The 14,588-nt window shown below is 40.2% G+C and overlaps 1 long non-coding RNA gene across 1 annotated transcript; it reads right to left on the bottom strand.

The window, feature by feature from the left end:
• Positions 1–258: 258 nt before the first annotated feature.
• LOC148350711 (uncharacterized) lies at positions 259–14,215 on the bottom strand. The gene is made up of 5 exons (XR_015847099.1): positions 14,101–14,215; positions 4,565–4,723; positions 4,309–4,377; positions 2,418–2,470; positions 259–653 (listed from the first exon to the last, which is right to left on the bottom strand). It is a non-coding gene; the product is annotated as an uncharacterized LOC148350711 (long non-coding RNA).
• Between the last annotated feature and the right edge of the window lie 373 nt (positions 14,216–14,588).

Here is a 14,588-nt window from a genome sequence, read left to right as displayed (position 1 = left end):
GAGATTTAATAACCAAACTAAATAGTCCATGATCAGTCATTTTATTCCTCGTCTCTTGTCATTTAGAAATGGAGCAAAGACGTACATGGAAAAAGTATTTACCCCGTTCCCGATTCCCTTGTTTTCTGCATATTTATCACTATCAGATCATCAAACTCATCAGGACCAGAACAGAAACAGGACCCAATTGTGTTACGTTTCTCACAAGTTTTATTAAAAGAAAGAGGAAGGGCTGTGGCCACGATCCGGCGTTCGCTGGACGCGGGAAGCGAGTCGCTCTCGTACTTGGCTTGTGATCCAAACACGGAAGTGGATCTGCCGTAGCGAGCGATGGCGGTGTCAGGGATGGAAAAACTGGTCGGTAGCCAGGACTGGAGAGCAAAAACGTGGTCGGGGTCAGAAACGGGTCGTAAGTCGGGACGGGAGAGCAGACGTGGTCGGGATCAAAACGGGTCGTAGCCGGAGACAAACGGGAGCAAAAACGGGACAGGCAGGAGTCAGGGTCGAAAAAGGCTTGCCTTTTAAAAACAGAGGTTTGCTGACGGACTGTCAACAGGAGAGTGACAGGACTGGGTTTAAATAGCAGGGAAGCCAATCTGTCAACGAGCCGCAGCTGGCGCCACACGGGTGTGGCCAATTGGGCAACATGGCAACTGTGACAAAAACAATTTTAATATTACACAGAGACAACCCAAGAAAATATAAAATGCATGTTGATTCCATTCATTAAGGCACAAAAAAATGTGAAAAAGTAATGACTGAAAAGTCCGGAAAAGTTCAAAAAGCCATTCCTAAGGCTGTAGGGCTCTGGTGAGAACCACTGTCAGACTCACTATCCACAAATGGAGAAAACTGGCAACAGTGGCAAACCTTGCAAGGAGTGGTCGACCAACTAAGATTACTCAAAGAGTGCGATGACGGCTCATCCAGGAGGCTACAAAAGAACATAAAAAACATCCAAGCCTCACTGTATTTAGAGACCTTGAGCTAGATAATAGTCTGTTGACAGGTAAAGGTGGTTGACATCTGCTAGTTAATTGAGGAGTCACTCTACGACGTCGAAAATAAAATAGTCGTGCATGACTCAAAACCTTGTTTGGAGCCGCTAGCCTCCAGATTAGAGCATCCAGTCAGTCCTTTGTCTATTCTGCTTCTGTTTTTTTTAATCTTATGATTGACACACGTATTAGGGCTTTTTCACCCAGGGCTCACCCAGCACATCATCTTTTCCTCATTTCTTGTGCGTTTGCCATCGCAGACGGGTTGGTGGCAGCATACTAATTGTGGCGTGGTCACCTCTGAGGAAAGTGAGGTTTTTCTTTGTCTTTCCCAAGCTGTGTCACTAGAGAGAGGCTGCAGAATATCAAAGACGAGTGTAATATTTTTTGTCAAAGGAAGGCCAGATTTTGGGGCATTCTTATGTCTAGATCAGAGGTGTTGAACAGGCGGCCGGCAGGCTGGATCAGGCCCGCTAAGGGATTGAATCCGGCCCGCGAGACAATACTGAGGGAGGCACAAGAGGAAAATGAGCTCCAGGTTGAAATATGTCCACTTGATGTTGCCAAAGCCAGGTGCATCTCACAAACGCTGTACTCTCCTTCTTTCCTCTTCTCTCACTTTTCTCACTTTCTCCCTCTCTCTCTCTCTTGTTTTCCCCTTTTTCTCCTTCTCCCTTCTCTCTTTGTCTCCTCTTTTCTCTCCTTCCCTCTTTCTATTTCTCTTTGGATTTCTTTCTTTCTCTCTCTTTCTTACCCTCCTTTTCTCTTTTATCTCTCATTTTTCTCACATTTTCTCTCTCTCTGTCTTTTCTGTCTCTTTCTCTCTTTCTTTGTCCCACTGTCTCTTTTTTTCCTCTCTTTTTCTTATTTCTTTCTCCCTCTTTTTCTTTCTCTGTAATCTATTAGTACAGCCCCCGAGATATTTTTTGTTCCATGGTGTGGCCCCCCAGTTAGAATGAGTTTGACACCCCTGGTCGAGAGCATGCACACAGTGCATACGACTGTTGTTTTTAATTGACACTCATTGTTAGATTTTTTCCAACAAAACCTGACCCACCTAGAAAGCTCCCTCAGTGCCTCAGTGCTTTTGCTGGATCAAAAGGAAGATGACAAACTACTTAAAGACTTAAAGAAACCAAATCACGCTGTGTTTCTTCACATTTTTTTGCTAAGCCTTTTGCAAGTTTTTTTTTTTTTTCGGTACTCGTAGCAGCAAGATGGCGGCCAATTACGTCAGCTCCCTCTACACGTGGCTCATGTTTTGCTGAATAAATAAATAAATTCTCAACCTACAAGCATCTTTTCAAAAAGCACCTTTATAAGATTGTTCATATATTCTTGCTTAACATTTAAACCAATATTGTTTTTCATGATTTTTTTATATCACCACAAGGAGGCGCTGAATAAAACACACAGTACCTTTAAGCTTTCTTCAAAAACATATTACTTGAAATCTTGACTCCAAAGGCTCCCTATGATAATACAAATAAAAATCATGATCAGAAATATTCACAATTTCCTGTATATTTTGCCCATTATTATTATTTCTTATAAATTTAAAACTTTATTGCCTGTTAAGGGCAATTTAACTTTTTTTGGGTGCTTGTCGGACAAAAGAATGTGTGTGAAAGTTTTAGTTTTACGGCAATAAGCAGCTTGGAGGAGCTCCACAACGGTGTTCTTGCACGTTTGGTGAGGTGAAATGAGTTGGGGGGCAGTAGCCTACCGTGCGTTTCACAACTAGGTATTGAATAGTGCTTCCTCTGAATCATATCCTAATTGATATACTTGCAATCCTCTATAACTAATTTATGACTATGAAACATTTCGTGCAGCTACAGTTGCAACACATACAAAAAAAGCATCAATGATAATCTCATAAAGTTGCGATATTATTTAGGAATTGGCCTGCGAGAGGCAATGATGAGAAGTTTAGAAGTCTAGTCTAGCTCAACCGGTGGCTGGCTAGTTTCTGTGGCCAGCAGGGATTTAGGTTTGCGGATAACTGGCCCCTCTTTTTGCGGCTGAGGAGGGACGGCCTTCACCCAAACTGGGAAGGCATTCTCACTCTTTCTAAAAATATATATTATGGTTTAAGACTTCCATGACAGAGAACACTGGTGCAGGCCAGATCACAGGTGATTAGCGAGCCTGTGTCCACGGATTTGGAGTCTATAATGCTAGATGTTATTAGCACGATGCCAAATTCATGCAATTCACATAGTTTTTGTAGTTTAGAGTGTTCCATTGTCTGCAAAATAAACCCTGATCTATTTTCTTCTGTAGCATCCTATTCTGTGCTCCTAACTTCTGGTTCTCCCTTTTTTAGGTTATGAGGACGATGAAATAACACTATTTTCTACTGTCATTTCTCTTCAATATTCCTCTATTGTAGAATCCGGACCGCACCTGCCACCATTCAAGGCACAAGATCCTTGACAGGCAGCAAAATCTTTGACTCAATGCTGAAAGGTGAGCCTGTCCTGTCATATATCTGTCATAGGTCCTTCTTAGAATTAGGGTTAAAAATGTCCAGTCGATAGAAGAAGTGACCAGGAGGATGTTTTTATTTATCTTTTCGTTGTGATACCCCCAAGCCAATCATAGTTTGTGAAACCTCTGACGTTTCCTTACACCTGCTAGAAGGCCCTGGCTCACCAAATCCAAATCTTATTGGATAAACCAACAGCTTTATCATCTCTTATTTTATGCCTCAGAGCTTGTAGGACTGATTGTGAAAGCCTCTGGGTAGATTTCTGACCCTTGGAATGAAATGTGATTGGGTTCATGCTTAAATATAAAAGCACGCATCTGGAAGCAGCACAACCAGGGGAAAAGCTATAAAAAGAAGCTGACTATTTGAAATTATTCAGTATTCAGGGACAAAATATAAATGACATCACATGGTTCGGATATTAGACCAGCAGCCTTCACGGCCCACCACTGGTTGGGGGGAATTGAACATACATCTGGAAACCAACTAGAGAGAGTTTCAACGTGTGTGTGCTTGCTGCATGCAACTTGATGCTCCTTCCAACAAGGATTAGAGTCAGACATGGACTCATCTAATCACTGCTGGCCCAAATCTTGTCACTCTCTGAACAAATCAACACACACACGCACAGAGGAAAAGTCACATGAAATTTTCACTCCATCAGAATCAACATTTCTGAAATTTCTGACTTTAACTCACTAGCAGCTCGGTAAAGGTTTTTAAACTCTATGCGGTCCATGATGGTGAAAAACTTAACTTATTTTCTGGACTATAATGTGAAAAATGTGAAAAACTCCGAATCGGCCAGGTTCTTACATTCATCTCTTCAGCTTTGATGGTCTGATGACATGTCCAGCGGGTGTAAATCTCCACCTGTGATCCCATCTGTGATATGAAAGTAGAATGGGTTGCTTTGCTGTTCATACTATGCTAAAAAAATGTTTGTAGTCATATGTTGGTGCTCCTCATTTATCATTCATGGCGCCAGCTCGGCGTATTGGAGTGAAATTACCAAGAATGGAGCAAGCAGGAAAGCAGATGTGACTTGGCTTTGATTTAATCGCACACATACCTGTCTGCCCGTGTTCATCGCCGTCTGTATATTGGCCTCACCACACAAAGCTGGAGACGCCCCGACAGGTCGTCTCCAGTGGAGTCTGTCGCCTCGCCGTTATTTCTCTTCTTTGTGTTTGTTTGCTGCATGCGTGCCATGAGTTGCATGAGAATTGAGCTGAAGACCAACAAGGCAAGAGAGACAATGCTCATGCAAAAGGTGTCTGCTAATTATTGCCTCAAGTTTATCATCCGACCTGAAGTAAACATTGATTATTAAAGTGATCAGAACTAACATTTCAGGAATATTTGTCTTTTTGTCTGAAATATGCATTCACCTCAGCTATTCAATGTTCAGAAAGGCCAATATAGCTCTTTCAAGATTTTGAGTCGGCAGCCTAAAATGTTGAAAGAGCCATATTGGACCGCTAAAAAATAAATTTAAAAGCCTTGTATAAGCCTTATAATGAATGCATCGCAAGCCAACAACATACCATATGTATCTATATTACCGCAAATTCCGGACTATACGCAGCGACTTTTGTCACGAACTTTCAAACCTGCGGCTTATGCAATAATGCGGCTAATTTATGCTTTTTTTTTCTAACGTCCGCCAGGGGCACCCGAGCAGTAAAGGTAAGAGACACAGGGGGACTTTTTATAAGTTTATTGTCCATTTTTCATTATCCATTATCCATTATCAGTCAAATCATGATACACTTCAAAGCCAACAGGCCGAGACACTTGCTTCTAGCCAAGAGGCTAAGCCAAGATCCTAGCCAAAAGGCCAAGAAGCGATCAGTGCGAAATCACCGTTCCCAGAGCATCTCGATGCGTGGAGTGGACAGAGCAAGCTCCTATTCCATCTCCCAGTTACAAAAATCACTAAATGCAAACTCGCCATACCTAAGTCTTGGCCAATAGGCCGAGAAGGGCAGTGAAGACAGCAGAGACCTTGCCTAACCAATGCCAGTTGCTGGTGAGCTTGGACATCGGCATACCTATGTCTTGGCCAATGGGCCGAGAATATATGTGTCGAGGAAGATGCAAGCTTAATGTAACTTTGCACTTGGTGCATGGATACAATTAGCATGAACAGACCCTCATCATGGAAATGATTTAATGCTAAAGGGGAGGTCTTACTACCATATTGGGGATCTGTTTATTTGTAAATGGAAAAATTGTGACGAAAAGAAAGGATTACAAGAATCAACGACAAACGAAGCAAAAACGTTTTAGGCAGATTTCTATCTATCCGTCCGCATTATCGTGTTTTTTGGAATAAATGTTTTACACGATTGGATTTTATGAATTGTCCTTGATTTAAAAAGCCATTTTTGCAGACATTCAAAGAAGTTGAGGACGGCCAGGGGAGGTAATGGTGAGTTACGCTGGCTTTATAGTTTTCGGGTATCTTGTTTCAGACAAATTGTGATGTTTCTTTGATGAGTATATATTTAAATGGTCAATCCATCTTGAATCCAAAAGAGCTTAGGCTTTCCAATGATATGTGGTATGACCTATTTCAGTGACTGGTGACATCTTACAGAAGCATCTAAATGTTGTTTGCAAATGACAATGACTTGGTGGCTGACTCTGCAGCAGGACTGGGTGCTTTGGTAGTTGAGTTTGTACCGTAAAGTGCTAGCAGGAATTTCACGCCGAAGGGTTGGAATCGGTTGATGCCACCGAGACTTTTGTCAGGCACAAATCTCAGCAAAGAAGACAAATTATCAACTGCCTGGACTGACTAGCACCAAGAAGTCACTTTCATACCTCTTACATTTTTTAATGTAACAGTACATGTCCTCTTAAACCGATTTCAAAACGGAAAAGCGGGCAAAGATGTGTTTGTTTGTGAGTGCTTTAGTGTATGTGCGTGTAACCACTACCTTCACCCCTTAGCTGAGCTTGTTTTATCAGCGTCAAAGGCCCTCAGCAAGATTGATTGTTTGCGTTTGACATGACATTATCAGCGTAAAACAGTACTTCTTTAGCACCTATCTTAAATTGATTAGCGCTCCCTACTGCAGTGGAGACTTTCCGCACATTTCAGATCATGCTGACGGCTCCAGATGTACATAATTTACAGAAAAAAATATCAATAGCGACGAGCTATTTTAGGTTAATTTTGCAACCAATATAAAACCTGTCAACCTCAGCCGATCATTCCCCTTTATAACAAATGCAATTATGCTTATCAAGCAATAATAAACCTTACCAACTCACAGAAATACGGACTAAAGGTAAAACAAAGGTACATTGTGTTAAAAAGTTTAGTTTATCGAATAAACAACACCATTTTTCAGCATCTTCTTCGTTCTTTACCCACTGATTCAAAGACAATCTGGATTAGGGCCAAAATGGGCCAGACAAAATCGGTCTTAAAAAAACAAGTTGTCCCCCCCTCCCCATAAATTGTTATACAGTTTACGCAATTTGAAATAATAATACATTTTTAAAAACGTATAGAATATGGGAAAAACATATAAGTTGACAGGTATCTGTTTTTAACTGTTTTATTCGAATTAGGATCTGGTGGGATTAGGTTCATGTGTAGCTTTTGAGATACTTTTCAAAAAATATCAACACAAAATCCTAAACTACCAAGAGGCAGTATACGTAATACTAATGAAAATTTTTGCATAAGATAAGTAAAATTCGACCTAGAGTATTGCTTTTTTTTTTTTTTTTACAATTACGAGTATATTCCTGTGAGCAGTGTGTGAACAGCCAGATGCAAGGTGGTGCCAATGGTCATGCCTTCTTACTCTCACTCAAAAAATGCTCCTTAGAACAATTTTCTTAATTTGTCTTTGATTTCCTTACCAGTTTACAAAGGTCCATAATGACAGATCAGCCATAATTTATTTTCATGGAGTAAAACTTAAATTTAATGGCAAATATCAGAAAGGGCTTATACCAGGGGTCAGCAACCTATGACACGCGTGTCAGCAGTGGCACGCGAGGGGTTAACCACTGGCATGAGAGCGTACGGCAAAATAATAATGAATATATTTTGCGCATTTTTACGTGAAATTTAGACATTTTCAGTTGTCTGCCGTGTTATATAGAGGCTTTACGTTAGCTCCTCCTCTGCTTCGTGTGTCAGTGTGTGTTTGCGCGGCACCTCGCAGAGGAGAGATCCGTAACCCAGCCAACGAAACACACGCACGCGAAAAATGAACGAATCATGACGGCTCCTCGAGCGAAAACATCTCGTTCTTTCCAGCAAGCGTGGACAGACAAATGGGGCTTTGTGCAAAAAAAAGACTGTGCTGTTTTCTGCATTATGCCTCGAGGGCGTTGTAGATACTTTATTCATCCCCGAAGGGAAATTCACATTTCCAGCAGCATCCCGGAGCTGAGAACAGTACAATAATAAAGCAAGTGTTAAACGTCATTACGAAACATGAACATAAATTCAAGGATGAGTCTGACATGGCGGAGACATTAAAACGCGCACGTGTCCAGGTCCGGCAAACAAACACAGACCCTGTAGACCTCTGTCACTGCTAAAAACGCCACCACTGAAGCAATCTATCACATTGCTCACTGCATAGCAAAGCACAGAAAGCCTTTTACTGATGGCGAATATTTTAAAGAACCGTGTGCGCGCGCGTGTGCCTTCTGCGCTGCTTTTATTTCAAGTTTTGATATTTTCTGCAACAAAAATATCATTGATGAATGGTATTGTAGCTGTCCATAGCACTTGTTTATTGATTGTATTTCATTGTTAATGAAGAATGGTTGATTCTAGTTAATTCTTGTGGGAAAACAGGCCTTTCCACTTGCTATTCACATTCATTCTTTTAGTTCATTGATAAACAAGAATAAATAAATAAATTGGTCCTTTATAAGATTAAAATGTATATCCATGTTGTATATTTGGAATGGTGTAATATTAAAGCTCTTTTGGATATTAAAAAAATGTTGTGCGAGTCGTTAATCTTGGTGTGGCACACTGATTTACAAGGACATTTGAAAGTGGAACTCAAAAGGGTTGCCGACCCCTGGCCTATACAACAAAACCTGAAGGTAAAAGTTTGATATATCTACCTTGTGTGTGCGCACAGCCATACACAAGGTGCTGCTAGAGCTCATGCCTCTAACTCTAGGTCAAAAAGTGGTCTTTAGAACTATTTTTTCAATACATTTTCTTTAATTCTCTAAACAGTTAATGGAAGTCCATGATAACAGATCATCCATAATATTTTTTTGTGGAGTTAATCTTGTGTTGAATGGCAGATAGCAGTAATTGCCTATACCTGAACGTAAAGGTTTGTTGTATCTACAGTACCTTTAGATCTACCTTTAGTGATGTATGCAGTCATTTTTGTTTATTCTCATACTTCACAAATATTGATATGGGAAAAGGACCAGAGTTGGTGTTTATTTCTGTGGGGAAAAACTGTTAAAACCTGTAGCGAATGGGACGAATAAAAGTCAAATTGAATTTGCCATGTATGCAAACAAAATAAATAAAAACGGCATCAATTCTTCAGACATAAAAATCAAATCTTGTGAAGTCTTTAAATATTACACTCGAGAATGTACTGATGGTATGGTTCACTTCAGATTTCAGTTTCTGGGAAAACTAAAATCTTATACGAAAGGCTTGAATTCCTGACATCAAACCAATTCCAGCTTGTCTCAACCATCAGAAGACAAGTGCCAACTCCCTTCTCAGAGGATGCTGCATTCAGGCCATGTTTTTAGGATGACATGACAAGCCCTGATGGAGACCAAAAAAAGAAGAAAATAAGCAACCTTAGAGTATTACTTGAATGACAAACCTCGCAAAGCATGTTTTTGCTTTCCTTGTTCAAAGAATGTGTTTTGCTTCATATGTGTCTGAAAGGCGAAATGAACCAACAGATGGATTCCATATCGCCTTGAATTTTTAGTACTCGGAGGGCTTGTGACTTTCCGCCTTCTCGCCCGGTGGGAGGCTGAAGGAGAGAAAAAAATGAGAAAGGAGAGCTCTTGATCACCTGCTTTGTCTGGAGTGAGTCACCTTGCAAATATATGAATAGCAAATGAAGCTTGAGTAATCTGACGCCTATTTGCATCCAGCTTCTGCACCGCTGGCACGCATTTTTCGAACATCTCTTCTCATTCACATCCGAGCAGTTTTCTTCATACATTGAGCTGCATTTCCTCCCTTTGGCAGGATTCTCGATGGGGGGAGGGCACAGGTGGAAGGAAGAGCAAATAACAAATGTGTCTCAAATACAAAACCAGTCCAGCAACAAGCCACCACCCCTCTACCATTCACCCCGCCATTCCCTTTCCCTTCGGCCTTCACTCTTCCCTTCTCATCCTGTCGGACAACGTTCTAATCGCCTGCAGCTACAAAGGTCTATTCTAGTCAACAACAGTAGAGAGTCTACAATGTTTCAAAAGCTTTTTTTCCAAACAATACAGCTGAATTTTGTCCACAGTGTTATGTTGTGATGTTGAAATTGTTTATCTTCTCATCCCAGAAATAAGGTTACAATCAGTTCAAAAATCCACAAATCACAATTGAGATGAAAACCAAAAGATAAAAAGGACTGATGGGAAAAAGCCGAAGCTTATCTTGGTCCCGTCCAACTGCCTTGACATATTTCACACTCTCTTTATTGCTCATTGTCTCCATGCCTTTTCGTCTGGTAAATTCGGTATTTTAATGTCTCACCGTCATGGCACTCCTGTTATTGTTCTAACTAAGTTTTGGGTATATAACCTTTTCCATCATGTATTTTGGTTAGAACTAGTCTAGGTCGTGTTTCTTTGGTTTTGTTTGGTTTGAGTTAGTTATTGCTGAATAATTACATACATTGTCTTTTTTTCATGTTTTGCAGTTGCTCCTGCCTTGCATGAGTATGTTCGCTATATTTTCCTTTTGTATTTTGTTAAGCTGCAATGAATTTCAGCATTGTGTGGGCAAACAATTTTTAGGTGCACTAAGCAATTTGTCTACAATTGATTGCAAGTATATCAATTAGATAAGACAAAAAAACAATATTTTTTGAATAAGAATAAGCTTAAGCAAAAAACAACATTTATGAATCAAACATTTACATCACAATAAGTAGAACAAAGTAAATGTGACTTGAAATTTCGGAACCGAATCTAGCTTTTTTTCCCTTTGTAATCATCAAAACTTTTTTTCTACTTCTTTCATTATTCGGCTATTTCAAAGCAGGTTAAAGATGTTGGCTTATTTGGGAGTACATACGGTAATATATAATCAAATAGTTACTTATTGTGTGTGTGTTAGTTAACTAAATTACTGTCTATATTATGTAACTAGTAGATACAAAAATATACGAAATACAAAATCCTTTACTGGACAAGTAGCCTTGAATATGTCACAAAAGCAAAAGCCGTAATGTCATCGTGATTTCATGTTTGTTTTTAAATGAAATATCATAGCCACAAAAGATGCAATGTGTTTTGCACATTGTGAATCTGAACAAAACATGACTATTCAAAAATTTTGAAAAGAAGGGTTTTCCCCCACTGATTTAGGATCTCTGGCTCATCTCCGAAGAGCAGGAGGGAACGCTTTACACCGAAAACAACGGCGACCAGATGAGGAAGCCGCTGTTTCTCAGTCAGCGCAGGAGTCTTCTCCTGCAACTAGGAACCATGGAAACCAGTATCGTTAAATGTGGGGGAGAAAACTGTCCAATACTAAAGCTGCAGAATGTGCTTTTTCTACGCTTGATGTATTGACTTGTGTTAAATGATTATCTACAGTATATACCAAGTATAATCAGTTAACTGACTCCTTAGCATAATGAGCAGTGAACCCTCCCTTAAATTGTCACACGTGTGTGTTTGTTTACATTTGCCACGACATTCCTGTACTTTCTTCAGTCTGTCAGCCTGCTTAATGCTGTGCAGGATGACAAATGAATCCATGAGTGTTTTTCTTATTTGTATTGTAAGCCAATTGCAACAGTGCTAGTTTTGCTGTTGCTAGCTTTCAGTGGTCTTTTTAATCATTGCCTTTGCGTTTTATAACATAACATTGACATAAATGTGCTGTTTTTCTCAACATTTCAATGGTAATTATTTTTTGGGTTGATTAAATAAGTTAGTTTCAGTGTGTCTTCCAAGCCGTGTCACGGTTGCCATGGTGCCCAATGGACTTGCACCCTCTTATCTCTCTGATTTGATTTCCCCCTATGTTCCTGCATGGAGTCTGCGGTCGGAAAATGCCAGTCTACTTGTGACTCCGAGAGCCAAGAAGTCTGCAGGCTTGAGAGCATTCTCCATCCGGGCCCCGGTGCTATGGAATGCCCTGCCTCTGGAGATAAGATCTGCAACCTCAATGGAAGTTTTTAAATCAAGGCTTAAGACACATTTCTATTTCAAAGCTTATGAGTGATGCCCACCTCATATTCTGTATTGTCCTGTCTTTTTCTGACTGCCTGCCTGGTGGTGATACGAAGGAAGACGATTTGAGATGAGTCAGCGGACCAGCACTTGACCTGAAGCATGTGAACGCCTGCATGGACCAGCTGGCAGAGATGGGAAGCTGCGTCGTGGCCGTCATAGACTTTCTGGACTAGTTTACAGGCTGGGGGCATCGTTGCTGTCATGCACTTTCCGGACAAATTTTCAACATGTTACCTAGTGTTTACTATGTTTGTGTACTGTAATGCTAAATGTAATTCACCCTGGTCATCCTGAAAGGGGGATACCACTTGTGTGGTCCCTTCTCAAGGTTTCTCTTTTTCCTCATGTTCTTCTCAAGGTTTCTCTTTTGCCCGCGTGTTGGTTTAAGATCAGGTAATTGTGTCATTGTAATCCTGTGCAGTCCTTCGAGACATTTTTGTGATTAAGGGCTATATAAATAAATTTGACTTGACTTGACTTGACTTATTATTATTATCATTGTTGTTCTTGTTCACTGCCAACAAAAGTCATTTGTTTTATATAAACGTGAGATACACTAAACCCCCGCCCCCAACCACCATAGTCCTGGTCAAAGGCAAAGGTTTGACTCAAGTTAATGCTTTAAAAGAGCTTGAGTTATGGCTTCAAAATAGCATGAGTTAAAGCTTTAACTGAGGTTAAACCCGAACTCAAGTTAAAGTTTAAGGCAGCTTTAATGGTTCTGCTTTGAATCTATCACTTTAGTTCAAGCTATCACTTTGACAGCACAAAAACACATTTTTGCTGAACGAGATTTGTTTCTGAAAAATAATCTTATATGATCCTAGCCTACGCCTGTGGACAATCTCTTCTTAGACAAACAAAAATACAAACTCTGATTCAAAACAGTGTAAGATTTATTTTAATCTCTTGGTGACCATTAATTGTGCAAAAGGGCCACAAGACAAATCCAAATGAAAACGGTGTTCAATTTTAAAGCGAGAACTTGTGTAGAATGGATGAGAGCTGTCATGATTTGGAAATTGTTGTGGATATGAATGAATCAATAAATGAACAGATGAATGAATTCATTAATTAATTAAAAAAAGCTTCAAAAAATTCTTTATTATTCATGTTACTTACAATTTTCTGTGTCATGGGAAGCTGTAGCCTAATCAGTCTATACCATATATGTCTAAGTCAAGACGCATGGGCCAAATCCGTTTTGCGGCAAGGGGCCTCTATGGCCCCAGAGATGATCTTGTTTCGCTATTGTATTATACACCAGGAATCTTTTTTTTTAATGTGCCTTACTTATCCTTAAAATTAATAGATGTAAGCACTTTATTGTATATTAATCAAATTATATTTTGAAACTATTTCAATTTTTTCTCTTTTAAGTAAATTTACACCACTTTTGTTAAAATAGAAACTAAATGGTACTGATGGTGCCGGAATAATACAATTTTTTTTTCATTTAAATGTAATGGTATGAGGATTTTTGTACAAAATAAATTGATCTTTTTTGCCTCTTGAAAAGTGAAAATTGTATACAGAGCCATAAGTAAATATGACTATCTGATCATATTGGAATATATTTGTTAGCTTTTCAGTTCATTCAATTATGTTCGCTAGAATATATGTATCGTTTTAAAGATTTTCAACATTCGATCAGTCTGGCCCTCGGCTTGTAGCCTGTTTTTAAAATTGGCCCTCTGTCCATTTGACTTTGACACCCTGGTCTACAAACTCAACCTGCTACCAATCAGCCACTGGGGCAGATGACCACCCGGTGAAACATTAACCTGTTTCTTTCAGTTGTCACGTTTTGAAATGTGTGGAACTGTTCGGGAAAGCTGGTGTGTGCAAAACTCATTCCCGACAGAGCAATGTGCGAAAACGAGATGCTTGTGCTGTTGTTTTGATCGAGTCCCAGATGATAAGCTGTCACATCCTGGCCGCAAGCTGCCATTATCTTTTGTCCAGGTTTGTGTGATGAATATGCCCCTGCACCAACACAGAAGACCCTCATTTTGCCTGAATGGGCTCTTTTCAGTCACAACATGCTCAGAGCAAACCTCTCGTAAAGCAATTTGGAGAAGGATCTATGGAATTTAAGGCTCCCCGAGCTCGCTTTGTCTGTCTGTCTGTCAGCATGTGTGTGAGTGTTTGTGTGTCCCTCACCATCTCCTTCTCCTCGGAAGATGCCATCCAAAGCTTTATCCATCCGTCAAAAGGCGGGAGGAAGAGTAGATGCAGCACTTTTTAATCCCAGGGACTGTCCAATGTTTGCTTGTTCCCTCTCACCTGGAGGGGGTGGGGGGTGACGTTTCAGTTACAGAGAGCAGATTTATTGCGGATGACGGTAGGGGACAAAGCTGAGACGCCTTAGAAGGAAAGTGCTCCATCGCCATAGCAACTGTAAATAAGGATCTTCCAGGGAGATTAAACGTGGATGTAAGTGGAAGGCCTTTGCGTGATGTGTGTTATTTGTCATCTCTTGACGCACAGTGTGCATCTGCTTTTTGGGTGAGGGGTTAGTCATCTATTGCTCCAAAGAAAGTCAAGCATTTCATCTTTCTTCTAGACCGAGAGGTATATCATTAAGAATGGCTGAAGGTTCAATGTTGGGGGTTTTGTTCATTTGATTTTGAACACATTGGACAAAAATC

Source organism: Urocampus carinirostris, chromosome 16 (assembly GCF_059441175.1).
Source record: "Urocampus carinirostris isolate Australia breed hairy pipefish chromosome 16, RoL_Ucar_1.0, whole genome shotgun sequence".
In the NCBI taxonomy this organism is placed as follows: Eukaryota; Metazoa; Chordata; class Actinopteri; order Syngnathiformes; family Syngnathidae; genus Urocampus; species Urocampus carinirostris.
The sequence above is the reverse complement of the archived record's forward strand: the minus strand, read 5'-3'. Positions and strand labels throughout refer to the sequence as shown.